This window comes from Trachurus trachurus (genome assembly GCF_905171665.1).
Source record: "Trachurus trachurus genome assembly, chromosome: 6".
In the NCBI taxonomy this organism is placed as follows: domain Eukaryota; kingdom Metazoa; phylum Chordata; class Actinopteri; order Carangiformes; family Carangidae; genus Trachurus; species Trachurus trachurus.
Genome location: NC_139897.1, coordinates 3450449 through 3463264, shown reverse-complemented (window position 1 = coordinate 3463264; position 12816 = coordinate 3450449). Strand labels below are relative to the sequence as shown.

The following is a 12816-nucleotide window of genomic DNA, read 5'->3' as shown; positions in this document are numbered from 1 at the left end:
GCATAGTAGAATGGATTTGGGTCAGACAGGACTTTGACAAGTAAATGTCATGTTTTCTTTAGAAATCATAAACAGCATCTGTGCAGAGTAATGATGAATCCCTCTCTGCTTATAGATGAGTATTGCTGTCAGATATCAGCAACAATGCAGCAGTGAAGCTGCAGAGGTCCTGTTGTGTAGTTTTGTTTGCAGTGTGGACAACTGTACATCTGCTTCTATTCATGGTTTCTCTGTCTGGTCTAAATGAAAGGCCTGGGAGCAATCACAGTCTTTGATGTGGCAGGAGAAATCAAATCCCTCGTCATGAGAGGAGAAGCTTCTTTCAACACTGAGATGCTGCAAACACTAGAGCCAACTTTGCCCATTAGGCTTGAGCATTATACTGAACTGAATAGCTTAAAGGGATAGTTCACCCAAAATTCAAATTTCAATGTTTGTAGTGGAAGCTCCCAGCACTGCTCTTCCTGGTCCGTCCAAATCTCGCGCGATTTGCATTGACACCCAGTTCACGGCTCCGCAAATCGCGCTTGATTCCGGCAGAGCAACACTGGGAGCTTCTGCTACAAACAAGCTTAAAACATAGACTTTTTTTTTTTTTCAGAACAATTTCTCATGTCGGGGCTTCAATACAAGAGGGACATTACAGACGAGCACTATGGAGGTATTTGGATGTTTTTTTTGGTGTGTCTTTTTGGAGGAAGAAAAGTGAGCTCCGTTCTCAACCGTCATATGGACATGCAGTGCTGCACGGAGCCCCGCTGTAACTCAGAGAAGCCACGGAGGACTCTGAAACTTCTCCCAGCCCTTAGTCCACATGAGGGTGAGTAGATAATGAGTTTGAAATTTGAATTTTGGATGAACTATCCCTTTAATATAGCTCATGCCAAATCGTGATATACCATGTAATCCCAGGATTTTATGCAGATGTGTTGTGTTTTTTGTTTTTTACGATATATAATTATATTATTATACTTTATGTTTCAGGTCTAAAAGATGCCAGACAATATAATTAGTTTTTTCTATCTTATGAAAAATAATACATATGGCAGGAAATATTGTGATAATTGATATCATCATGTTTGGGGCCTGTTTCTGTCTGTCATGCTGGATGAGGCCCACTGGCATTTATGTACAACTTGTTATAACATCTTCATATCTGAACATCATATATGACAATGATGTTGGTGCAGCTCTAAGAACTGAAATGACAGCAGAGTACAGAAGTGGAAACAATGTTTTGCAGCTGTTTTCTAACAAGCTTTACTTAGGCACTGCAGTGCTTTCAGCTAAATACTAATGTCAGCATCTCCTTTTAGCATGTTGGCTTGCAAATAGTTGCTAATTAGCAGAGTACATCTGAGGGTGATGGGAAAGTCAGTATTTAACGTTTTTTATCTGAAGTGCAATGATCATCAAAGTGATAACAACACATCCTCTAGACATTCAATTTAATTGCAATGGCTTATTCAAGTCAAAACATAAGTCTGACAAAGTGTTTGTCTTGTGGTTCAGTGCTGGGCTTTTCTAAAACCAGCGACTGACCCCTGGGTGAGCCAAAATGGGGGCAGTAGTATTTCAGGTTCTTTGTGGTCAATGGCAAAACGACAAACAAAGACGAGGCTGTTTCCTGTCTGCCTGAGGCCACATCTCACCTGCTGCTGCATTCAACAAGATACTCAGGTGCTTCATACACATTTTAGCTCGTGACATAGGAAGGGCAAGTTTAAAAAAAAATCTTTTTAGAACAGAGAAATGAACATCTGTCTCATCAGTAACAGGAAGGATGAGATAAACATTAAGAAATTCAATTTGTAAACAATAAATGCTCCCTGCCACATCCAACAACACTCTCCTGCACCATCTCAAATACAAAAAAAAGGAACCATTTACCATTGATAAATGTTCATTCATTTAGAAAATGTCATGAATGAAAAACATCTCTGGCTGAATCAAAATCCAATCAAATCCTGAACTGAGACTGAATCAATTCAGGAAATCCATAGTGATGCCCAGCAGTGGTATCTGAGCTGTAAAAAAAAAAAAAAACTACTAATGGACCGAATCAATGAAAACTGTGAATCCATAAAGATCTAAATAAAGTAAACAGATTTGATTAAACAGAGCTCATTTTCCCAGATGCTTTTTCTTTTTCGTGACATTTTTCCTCCATCCAGACCAGAACTAATAACTGTTCCTCTCCACAGCCTGGTTTCTCTTAGACAAAACTCTTTCTTCCTTCCCCAGCAGTACAAACAGACTCGCTGCTTCCTGCTAACATCACACGTCTGTTCCTCTGTCTGTCGTTTGGTCCTGTTAAAAGAACTCATTAGCTCCGTCATGCCTGTCACTCAGCTCCACTTCTGCTGCTAATTAGGCCTGTTCACAGAGGACCGGGCTAAACGCACACACACTTCTGCCTCTGTGTGTGTGTGCCCATCTACACATGGATGTGTGTGAGAGAGAGATGCCAACAACATCCACAAGGCCGGATCATCTGCTTCCCTTCATGTCTTCAACAGTGGGGGGGAGGAAAACAGGGGGATGGATGGATAGAAGAAAAAGAGGACAATACTTAGAGGGGAGAGGGTGCGAAAGGCAGAAGAGTCTGACTTGACACATATTTGGTTGCGGCCTTAGTTCTGCCGCGAAGCTGCCCGTAAAACTACACACACACACACACACACACACACACACACACACACACACACACACACACACACACACACACACACACACACACACACACACACACACACACACACACACACACACACACACACACACACACACACACACACACACACAGTAATCATCTTCTAGCGAGGCCAAAATAACAAAATAATAGCTTACAAAGCAGCAAGTCAGTCACAGACCCTGATCTCTGTGTTTTTCCCCTAAAACTGCCCAGAAAGTCTCTGTGGTTTGGCTGCTCCTCCTCCTCCTCTCCCGTTCTTCCTCCTCCTCCTCCTCCTCCTCCTATTACTCTCCTTTCCCTCCTTCTCTATCTCTCCGTCTTCAGTCCTGAATCTCACCCCGACTTCATCTCTCCCCTTTCCCACCACCCACATGAAGTGCCCCCTCCTCCTCCTCCTCCTCCTCCTCCTCCTCCTCCTCCTCCTCCTCCTCCTCCGACGACCTGTTCTCTCCCTCTTTGTCTCCTTCTCCCCTCTTCTACCCCTTCACTTCAAATCTAAGCTTGCCAGGAACATAATGAGAACAATATGTCAGAAAGCAGCTCAAACACAGAGAGAGAGAGAGAGAGAGAGAAAGACTGTGTGTGTGTGTGTGTGTGTGTGTGTGTGTGTGTCGTCTCTAGTGCACATGTGCAAACAGTCACTACAGCATGTATGAACATTTCTGTCTGTGTTCCATTAAAAACCCATTTTTATTGAGCTTTGACCAGAAATTTCACTTCTCTTGTTTGAATCACTGCAGCAGTTTGAAGATGGTTCACAGTTGAAGCTACAGAAAAATCAATCTGCAACTATTTTGACATTAAGTCACTTTGTCTCAATTAAAAAGTCTTAAATGCCAATTTCATGTCTTTTCTGTGGTAGAAAAGTGAGACCACACTGACTGGACACAACTACTGGAATGTTAACTGAAAGTAAGAAATAACTAATGATAACTGATTAAGTCACTTTATCAGACGACTGAAACCAATCAATCAGTATCGGTACCAACAGTTTTGTGTCATCACTAGATACATTTGTCACCTTTGTTAATAAACCTTGAGTGTATTTTATATTAAGTAGTCGGTTCCATTCAAGTGTCCCATACCATCAGTACAGTGGGACTGAAGCAGCTAAAGGGAATTCAGACATTGTTTATTTTACTGTGAATCTCTCTCTCTCTTTTCATACACACATCACATGTCAAAGCATCTGCAGCAAAAGAGCTGGCTGACAGTGAACCTCATTCAAACAGGACATGAACACTGATTGTTGTTTTTTTTAATGTTTTTTTTTTTTTTTCATTTTTAACACAAGACTCAAAAAAAAAAACTTTGCGAAAATAAATTAGAGATTAGGTTAAGAAAGGCAAAGCCTCTGATGCCAGCAGTCAGTGCTACAATGCAACAATGTGGAGTTTCAAATCCAGCACTTCCAATTCAAACACTGACTCTTAAAATATTGTGATGTTTTATGGATTCTTTGTGTGGTATTAATCCTTGGTAATGGTTCACATGGTGACGGTGGTTTTGTGTTGTACGTGAGCCTCCAATAGACGTAGTTCACACTGCACAAAAAGCAGAACTATGTCGGATGTTGGAGGAACTGTAAAATGGTCAGTCTGAATGGTAAAGATAAACTGTACGCTTCATGCACATAACATTTGTGTGTTCTAGTTTTTTTTTTTTTTTAATAACCCTAACCCCTGCTTCCAATAGGCTACCCTTACCCTAATATCAAAATATCATCATCACCCGCCCTTAAGGATATGTATCATATCACAAGATTCCTGCCAACACACAAACCTCATCAGTTTTAAAGGATCTGCCATACCTTGCTCAAATATAGACGTTGTTGGCTACATACATGGCTGCTTGGCACTGTAATCAGATAATACTGTGGGGAGAAACTCTTATTCATCATACTAAGAAAAATATTCCCTTGATCCTTCAAAACACAGAGTCACAGCTGCCCCCTCCTCTTGTTCTCTGACCTGGATCACACACAAACCGTTTGGGAAATCATGCAGCTGAGGTGTAAACACAGGAGTGTGCTCATCTGCAACAACAAACTGTAATATTTATGGAATTATATAAATCAGTTTTCCAAAGGTTAGTGTATTGGCCTCACAGAGTATTTGAATATGTGTGCCAACTTTTTTTTTTTTTTACAAAGGATAAAGCAGATTATAAACCAAAACAATCACATTCATCATTCTCTGCAGTAGGGCCTGTTCAAGATTACAAATGTCATCCTGTCATCCTGGCAGTGAGGACACAGCTCATGGTGCTTTAGCTCCAGCTGAGGAGACGCTCGATGCTTCCTGCTGTGCTGGACATTTACAAGCCAACAAGAGTCATGAGTCAATTAAACTAACGAAAAGACAAAGCTTCCTACGTGACAGGATGCTGGAGCTCAGCTCCACAGACCTACACACTACACAGACCTACACAGACCTACACACTACACAGACCTACACACTACACAGACCTACACACAGACCTACACACTACACAGACCTACACACTAAGTCAACAGGCCAGTTACAGCTTAGAGGATGAATCAAGGTGAGTGAGACAGTGGAGAGGCCAGATAATCTATTTTTCCTGATACTTTACAGTAAGTTTCATTATTGATTCTTCTGTTGATAAATGGTCTGGCTTGGGCGATAACCAAAATGTAGGACCAGCCAAAATATTGTGATATGATGTCATCACACACAATTTTTTAAGTTTCAGTGAATGGTCCGGGTATCTTTTATATCATGTAATTATATGGTTACCTTTTAGAGTGGCTGCTACTGTCACCTCACATGTCAGACGCTTCTGGCACCAAACCTTTTCTTTTTTAAGATGAAATCTTTTCAAAGCGAAACAACTTACCATATTCAAATTGTTATTTGAGAAGATTTTGATGTCGCAACACATCTGAATTCCCTGTATTGTGTGTGCACAAATATTTGGGATATAAATATCACACACAGTACATTTTTTTGTATCAATCCTCAGACAGCATAACACTCACCTGGCGTGAATCAGTTTTCTGAGGCTTCTATTCATACACTACTCACAAAAAGTTCATGCTACAGTGATGAAAGTACCTGGCATTTAAAGAGAAATTTTGCAAGTCTGGTTGCTTCTCTGCTGTTTTGCTAACCCTCTTCCCAGCCATGTGCATTTGTTTTTAACGAAGCCGGCAAGAAAGCAATCCATGGAGCGGTGGGAGCCTTCATTCTGCCTTGTAACAAGTTATAAGTCATTATTATAACCTTCACAATTACTCTGAAGCTGTTTATGGTAAAAATGTAGCATAGTTACGGTAACAACCTTGCATAGTTCCTCTTTAAATGGAAGTATTGAATGGTCATTTCTTCATCTCAAACAGTTTATTGAAACCAAAACCAACAACAGTGGTGGGTATACCACGACAAAAAATGTCACTTGTCATGTGGCCAAAGGACGTCCACTTCTCTGCCTTTCTGTGACTCTTCCAGTCTCTCTGTGTCTCAACCTGCTGAGGACACTCTGTGACACTCTGAGCTCAGTAGACACTTCACTCTGACAACATCCTGTCTTAGGACTCAACATGTCCAGGTACTGTTGATTGTCTTGGTCTTGTGATGTCAGAATGTGAACAGCAGGATGAAGAGGACTGTTAACATACAAACTGTCATTGAACCAGAACATTTAGTGGTGGATTCATGGATCAGACACCTGGTGTGATGTTTGTGGTTCATCACCTTGTTAGAGAACAGCATGTTATGTGATAATTACTGAAACACTGAACAGTTGGACATGTGCATTCAAAAGTTTAGAGCAGGTCAAATTAAGTTCACCTGTAAAGGTTATAGCGCATCTTTGGTGCATTCTGAATTTTCATCTGAAAAACCGAATATCCCTAACTTTTTGTGAGTAGTGTGTTTCATTTTATTCTAATACACACAGACATCTCATATTGAAGTTTCTGTGACCACCACTTGGAAAGTCCTTGACAACTGGACACCAGAGACATCTCTGCAGATGGATATCAAAGGAAGAGAAGTTCATGGTGAGATGGAGCTGACAAACCAGCGTGTCCTATTTCAGGCTGTGCAGACTCATGCTGCGTGGCAGATCTCGCTCCGTGAGGACACCAACCATCACACTTAACCAACGGTCGGCTAGTTTTGGCCTCATCACAAAAGAAAAGAACAGTTCTTGGTCAGGGCTGTCCCCATTTCATCAATGGCCTCTGTGTCTGGTATGTGCTGTTTTTATTCCTCCAATTACTCACACAAAGGGCTCATCCTACATCTCCTCCTCTTCTCCTGCACCACTGACCAGCAGCCTAATCCAATAAGACACAAGGGACCGCTGCAGCAAACTTCAACTAATCACTTCGAAATATGGGATACTGTGTCCGTCCGTCAGCTGCCGAGGGGGGGGGGGGGGGGGGGGGGATTAACCAGCACTGTCACGTCTGGGATAAATATGCCATGTGATGATGGGGCAGTTTAGAAGGGGGCTCATTCATTCAGTCCTCTTCAATGCTGAGACCACCCTCATAAAGCAACACATACTGAACTCTGATAAGATGACAGCCGACAGTGAAAGAGCATTTCATTAAGCTTGGTGTAATTCAGTGAAAGGAAATGTATCATTTCTGCCTCAATAATAGACTACATGATGGACTGGTAGACATTTTTTTGCAGACTACAGCGATATTAGGAGAGAAGATCCCATTTGTGCCTTTGCAGATTGGCTTGCTTGTTTAAAGGGATAGTTCACCAAAATTGAAATTGCACTCATTATCTACTCACCCTCATGTGGACTAAGGGCTGGGAGAAGTTTCAGAGTCCTCCGTGGCTTCTCTGAGTTACAGGGGGTCTCGGCGTAGCAGTGCATGTCCATATAACGGTTGCAAATGGATACCAACTGTCTTCATAACAAAAAGACATATTTTTTTTCGGGACAATTTCGGCCCTGAGGGCCCCACACACTGCATCTTAATAAAATAAATGCAAGACACAAACCTAATATGGAAAAAGCACTTATTTCAATCCAAATCACCATGTTTTCCAAACTCAACAAAGTCACGACTCCACATGACGAGGGTAAATATGCCACTGAGGTCACAGGAGGGTCGTTGCCCCTATGCAAACAAAAAAGTTCGATAGTTGTTCAGGTAACAGATATTAGCGTCCATCAACCAGCTTCTCTAGTGAATTAGTTTGGCTCAGTATCTTGGCACGTATTCATTAGACAGCGTGACTTTGTATAATGTCCATTTGTGTTGTGTGGTTTTAAAGTAATTGAGTAAACGACATGTCATTGAGACCAGTAAAGACAAATGATCTCAGTCCACAGGCAGAGAATTCATTCACAGTGCTTCTGCTGGATATTTACAGTCATGTTAAATATTCTCATCCTCCTTAATTTGAGTTTGACTTAAACACCTTCTCTCATAACATCCTCCGTAAAGGTATAGTCTGGAGGTTTTTGCTCAAAAATAATTGCTAGACTTATGCAAAATTACGAATGAAATCCGTCTTAATCATCACCTATGGCTTCTAGTCCTGTGTGGTGGTGACTGTTTCTGAACCCCCCCCCCCCCCCCCCCCCCCCCCCCCCCCCCCGCCTGTACGTTGGTCTTTTGCTTTGTTTTGTTGTGCACAGGGACGTTTCTGGGTGGAGAGCGAGATAGTCTGCGTTTTCTCTCCAGCCAAAGACAGAGTTCAGGTGAAGTTTGGTGCAGCTCGAGTAGGAGGGCTGCTAGCCCCGCTAGCTGTCCTGGATGCTAGCGGCGGATGCTATACACCACCGCTAACATCCACTAGCTCGACGCTAACTTCGGCTAGCAGTGGTGGCTAGCATCCGCCTCCCAGCTCACCACAACAGCCTTATACTCGTTACAGCATAACACTCGAGGCTATCATTGTCTGTGACTATCTACGTCCTCTTGGCCATATATTCCACACATTTAAAGCAGTAAGCGGAATGTTTGTGTTAATATAAGTCTTAAATAGTTATATCTTCTGATGGCAATCACTTCTATAGAGTGTTTGGTCTGAAACACGGGTCTGTCAGTCACTCTGCTCTGCTCTGAGCCGAGGAGAAAACTTTCCTTGTATCCTACAACCTTTATCCAATGAGGAGAGAGAACGGCATAAAGGGGCGGTCCTCTCTGTGTGTGCAGCCAAGGGATGCGCGTGAATGTGGTGACGTAGGGACGAGGACCAATAGATCCATGACGAGGGCGGGGACTGCTAACTCAATCGGCTGACAAGAAGTTAGCCAAAACCACCGGATCGCTTACTTCTGCTTTAACATCCAAATTCACTGCTATACAGATGACACCCAGATCTATCTACCTCTCCACTAAACTAAAACTGCCCACCTCCTTCTCCAACTACTGACCGGAAATCAAATCCTTTCTCGAACTAAAACTGTTATAAAACCAGTTCTCCCCTTTGCCGCAAAATTCACCTTGACAAAACTTGACAGTTCTTCCCTCCCAATTAATAACTCCTCTGTTTCACCTTACTCCCAGGTCAAGGGTCATCCAGCCCACCATCACTCCAAGCTCACATGCTGCTGTTTCCATTTACGTGACCATTAATCGCCTCTGCCCGTCTCTCATCCAACAGTGCTGATATTCTTGTTCACTACCTGCTTACATTGCACATAGATTGCTGCAACTCCCTTCTCTTCGGTCTCGGTTACCTGGTCCTGAACTCCTTTCCTTCAGCAATTTCACTGGCTCCCAGTCAAATATCAAATTGACCTGAAGATTCAGCTCCTCACCTTACAGGACATCCACAACCTCGCTCCACTCTCAGGTCTTATTCTTCTTCTTCCATCCACCTCACCATCCCATCCACTCACTTGGCCACCATGGGGGCTCGACCCTTCAGTTTCTCTGTAACACACACTCTCTCTCTATTTTCAAATCTCCCCTCCAAACACATCTCTGACATGATTTTATACACTGTGAACTTGTTTTATTAATTTATTGATTTATTGGTTTTGGGTGTTTTGAAAAGTGCCTATATAACATGTATCATATGTAATGACTCGGACAAAATGAGACTGCCAGTTCATCCATGCAGTATGCTTCAAATGGTTCAAAGGTTTGGTCATAAGCCTGATTAAAAACAGGACACTTCTATACTCTCTACTCCCGCATGCAGCAGCAACGGTTACAGGAAGAAGAAAAAAATCACTGAGAATTTGCTGCAACCCTGGAGCAGCACGAATCACAGAGGCGCTAAGGTGTTGACCTTTGCCCTAAATACGCACATGCGAGCAGAGGTCAGGAATGTGGGGCGCCTAAGCTAATTGTGAGAATATCTGGGGGTTTATGTATTGTGTACACGGCACAGCGGTCTGGAAAAATCAAGCCTCGGTCTAACTGGCTGCAGACCCCCCCCCCAACACACACACACACACACACACACACACCGTCTCTGATGAGAGCCATCAGAGACAGAGGGAGAACTGAGGAGGAAGAGCCAGTCCACAAACAACACAGCTCTCTGCCCGTCACACTGACAAACAGTGACAAGCAGCTGATACATTCTTCCGCACAGAGTCCGACGTCTGGACCGAGGCTGTGGCAGCGGGAGACCGTCTTACACTGATGTCACCGCAAGGCGTCAAACTTAGATTATTCTTATTCCCGTTTGAGAAAAAAGCCCCTCCATGGTGTTACTTTCTGTTTGTCTGCTTCCAGTTGACAGTAAATGACTCAAAATAAAATAAACTGTACAAGCATTCTTCTGGGGAAAAAAATCATAATATATCACCTTGCCTATAGTCAGGACCGTTGCTAGGAATTCTGGGCCCTCTTAAAGAATACTAAAGTGGGCCCCTCCCCCTAACTTTTCCTTTTTTTTTTCTTATACTACGTATGTATTATTGTTTTTTATTTAGCCTTCTTTGTTTTGATGCGAATGCAGCATTACACTGCAAAAACTCAAGTATCTGAATATTTGTCTTATTTCTAGTCAAAATGTAATTTCTAGTCAAAACAAATCTCATTATACTTAAAATAAGACATATTAAAAGTAGCTTGTTTTTAGACACTTTTTACTTCTTTCAAGCATATTTTCACTTGTAATAAGTAGAAAAAATCTGATAATAGAGCAAGTTTTCCTCCCTTATTACAAGCACAAAAAACAGATTTTTCTATTTATTGTGAATTTAAGTGAAAATGATCTAAAAACAAGTTAATTTTTAGGTAATTAGTCTTATCTTAAGTGGAAAGAGATTAGTTTTGACTAGAAATGAGACATTTGGACAAGAAATAAGACAAATATTCTTGGAAAGATGTTGAGTTTTTACAGTGTACTATGAGTATTAGTCAGGGTCTTATGCAGAATAAATCAGTCATACAAAGATTAGACTACTGGGGTTTTTTATGGGCCCCACTGGGCGCTGGGCCCCTAGAATTATCATCACCTTTCTCCCCTATACAACGGCCCTGCCTACAGTATCTCAATATATCATAATATTACTTAATACATTATTACATTAGGATATGTATCATGTTGCCATATTCTTGTCAATGCACAGCCCTAACCAGCACAATGGGTGACTGCAGAGTGAGTCTATCACAGAGTCGACCTCGGTTTATGTTGGGAGGCACAAACGGGTCTCACTTTGACTTGAGTGGAATTGTGTCACACATTGATTAGTTACTACAATTTGTGCTCTTCAGTATTCATCCAGCGTCCATTCCACGCCATTAAACACTGCACTTAGCTTCAAGTTTCCAGGCCCCAGGGGGCTCTGTGGCCTCTCTCCTTCCATTCACTCTTTTTTCCCACTTTTCTAAACATTGAACAGTTCAACAACGGCAAAGTTTAGTATCTGACATCTTCTCCCCGATGGGTTCCTACCTCCTCTACCTACAGCATGTTGCCTCTATCTGCAAAAGGCATGTTTTACTTTGTATGGAGCAGGTTTTCTCCATCTTCACAGTTGCACCGCTGCATCTCTGGGCAGCTGAGAGTTAGTTTTCCCACTGGCCATAACTCCTGGTGGGGGGATGCAGCCAAATTGGCACCTTTGTTGCCAGATTTACTACATTATCTGGCCCCTTCAGCACCTATGAACGAACCTGGTGACTTTTTGGACAAACCTAACATCCTTTCATAGAAAGGAGCTGGTAACATAGTCCCATAGATACACCTCTTGTTACTTCCCACATGGACACAGATGTTCTTGCACTTGTTCTAATCTACTGTCACGACAACAGAAACAGAAAAATATGTCAATGAGTGTAGCTTTGTCGTGAATTTGTCTGAATGTAAACACTGGCGATAAAGAGCTTAAACCAACCAACCCTGGACTAAATGCAAAAACACATCACGACATCATTAAAGGGATAGTTCACCCAAGATTCAAATTTCACTCATTATCTACTCACCCTCATGTCGACTAAGAGCTGTGAGAATTTTCAGAGTCCTTTGTTCCTTCTCTGAGTTACGGGGGGGTCCGCGCAGCAGTATTTGTCCATATAATGGTTGTGAATGGATACCAACTTTCTTCGTCCAAAAAGACACACAAAAAAACATCCAAATACCTCCATACTGCTCGTCTGTAATGTCCCTCTTGTATTGAAGCCCCGACATGAGAAATTGTTCCGAAAAAAATTAAATAAGTCTATATTTTAAGCTTGTTTGTAGCGGAAGCTCCCAGTGTCTCAGTTCACTGCTCTTCCTGTGTCAGTGCAAATCTCGCGTGATTTGCACTGACCGGCGGAACAATTTCTCATGTCAGGGCTTCGATACAAGAGGGACATTACAGACGAGCAGTATGGAGGTATTTGGATGTTTTTTGGTGTGTCTTTTTGGACGAAGAAAGTTGGTATCCATTCACAACCATTATATGGACAAATACTGCTGCACGGACCCCCCCGTAACTCAGAGAAGGAACGGAGGACTCTGAAAATTCTCACAGCTCTTAGTCGACATGAGGGTGAGTAGATAATGAGTGAAATTTGAATTTTGGGTGAACTATCCCTTTAACATACTAGTTAGCTTTCCGTTGGAAGCAGCTCCACACTGCTCATACTGCCCAAACACAGTCTAGCCTCACATCACCTTTGAACTCGTCTTGCTGATGCGTGGACAGTTTTATGGAGCGAATGTCTGCGTACATTA

General features: G+C 42.2%; 1 protein-coding gene across 1 annotated transcript in view; it reads right to left on the bottom strand.

Moving 5' to 3' along the window:
• sntb2 (syntrophin, beta 2) overlaps window positions 1-12816 on the bottom strand; it is a 39561-nt gene that overhangs the window by 24355 nt on the left and 2390 nt on the right. The gene's annotated exons all lie outside the window — the stretch shown is intronic.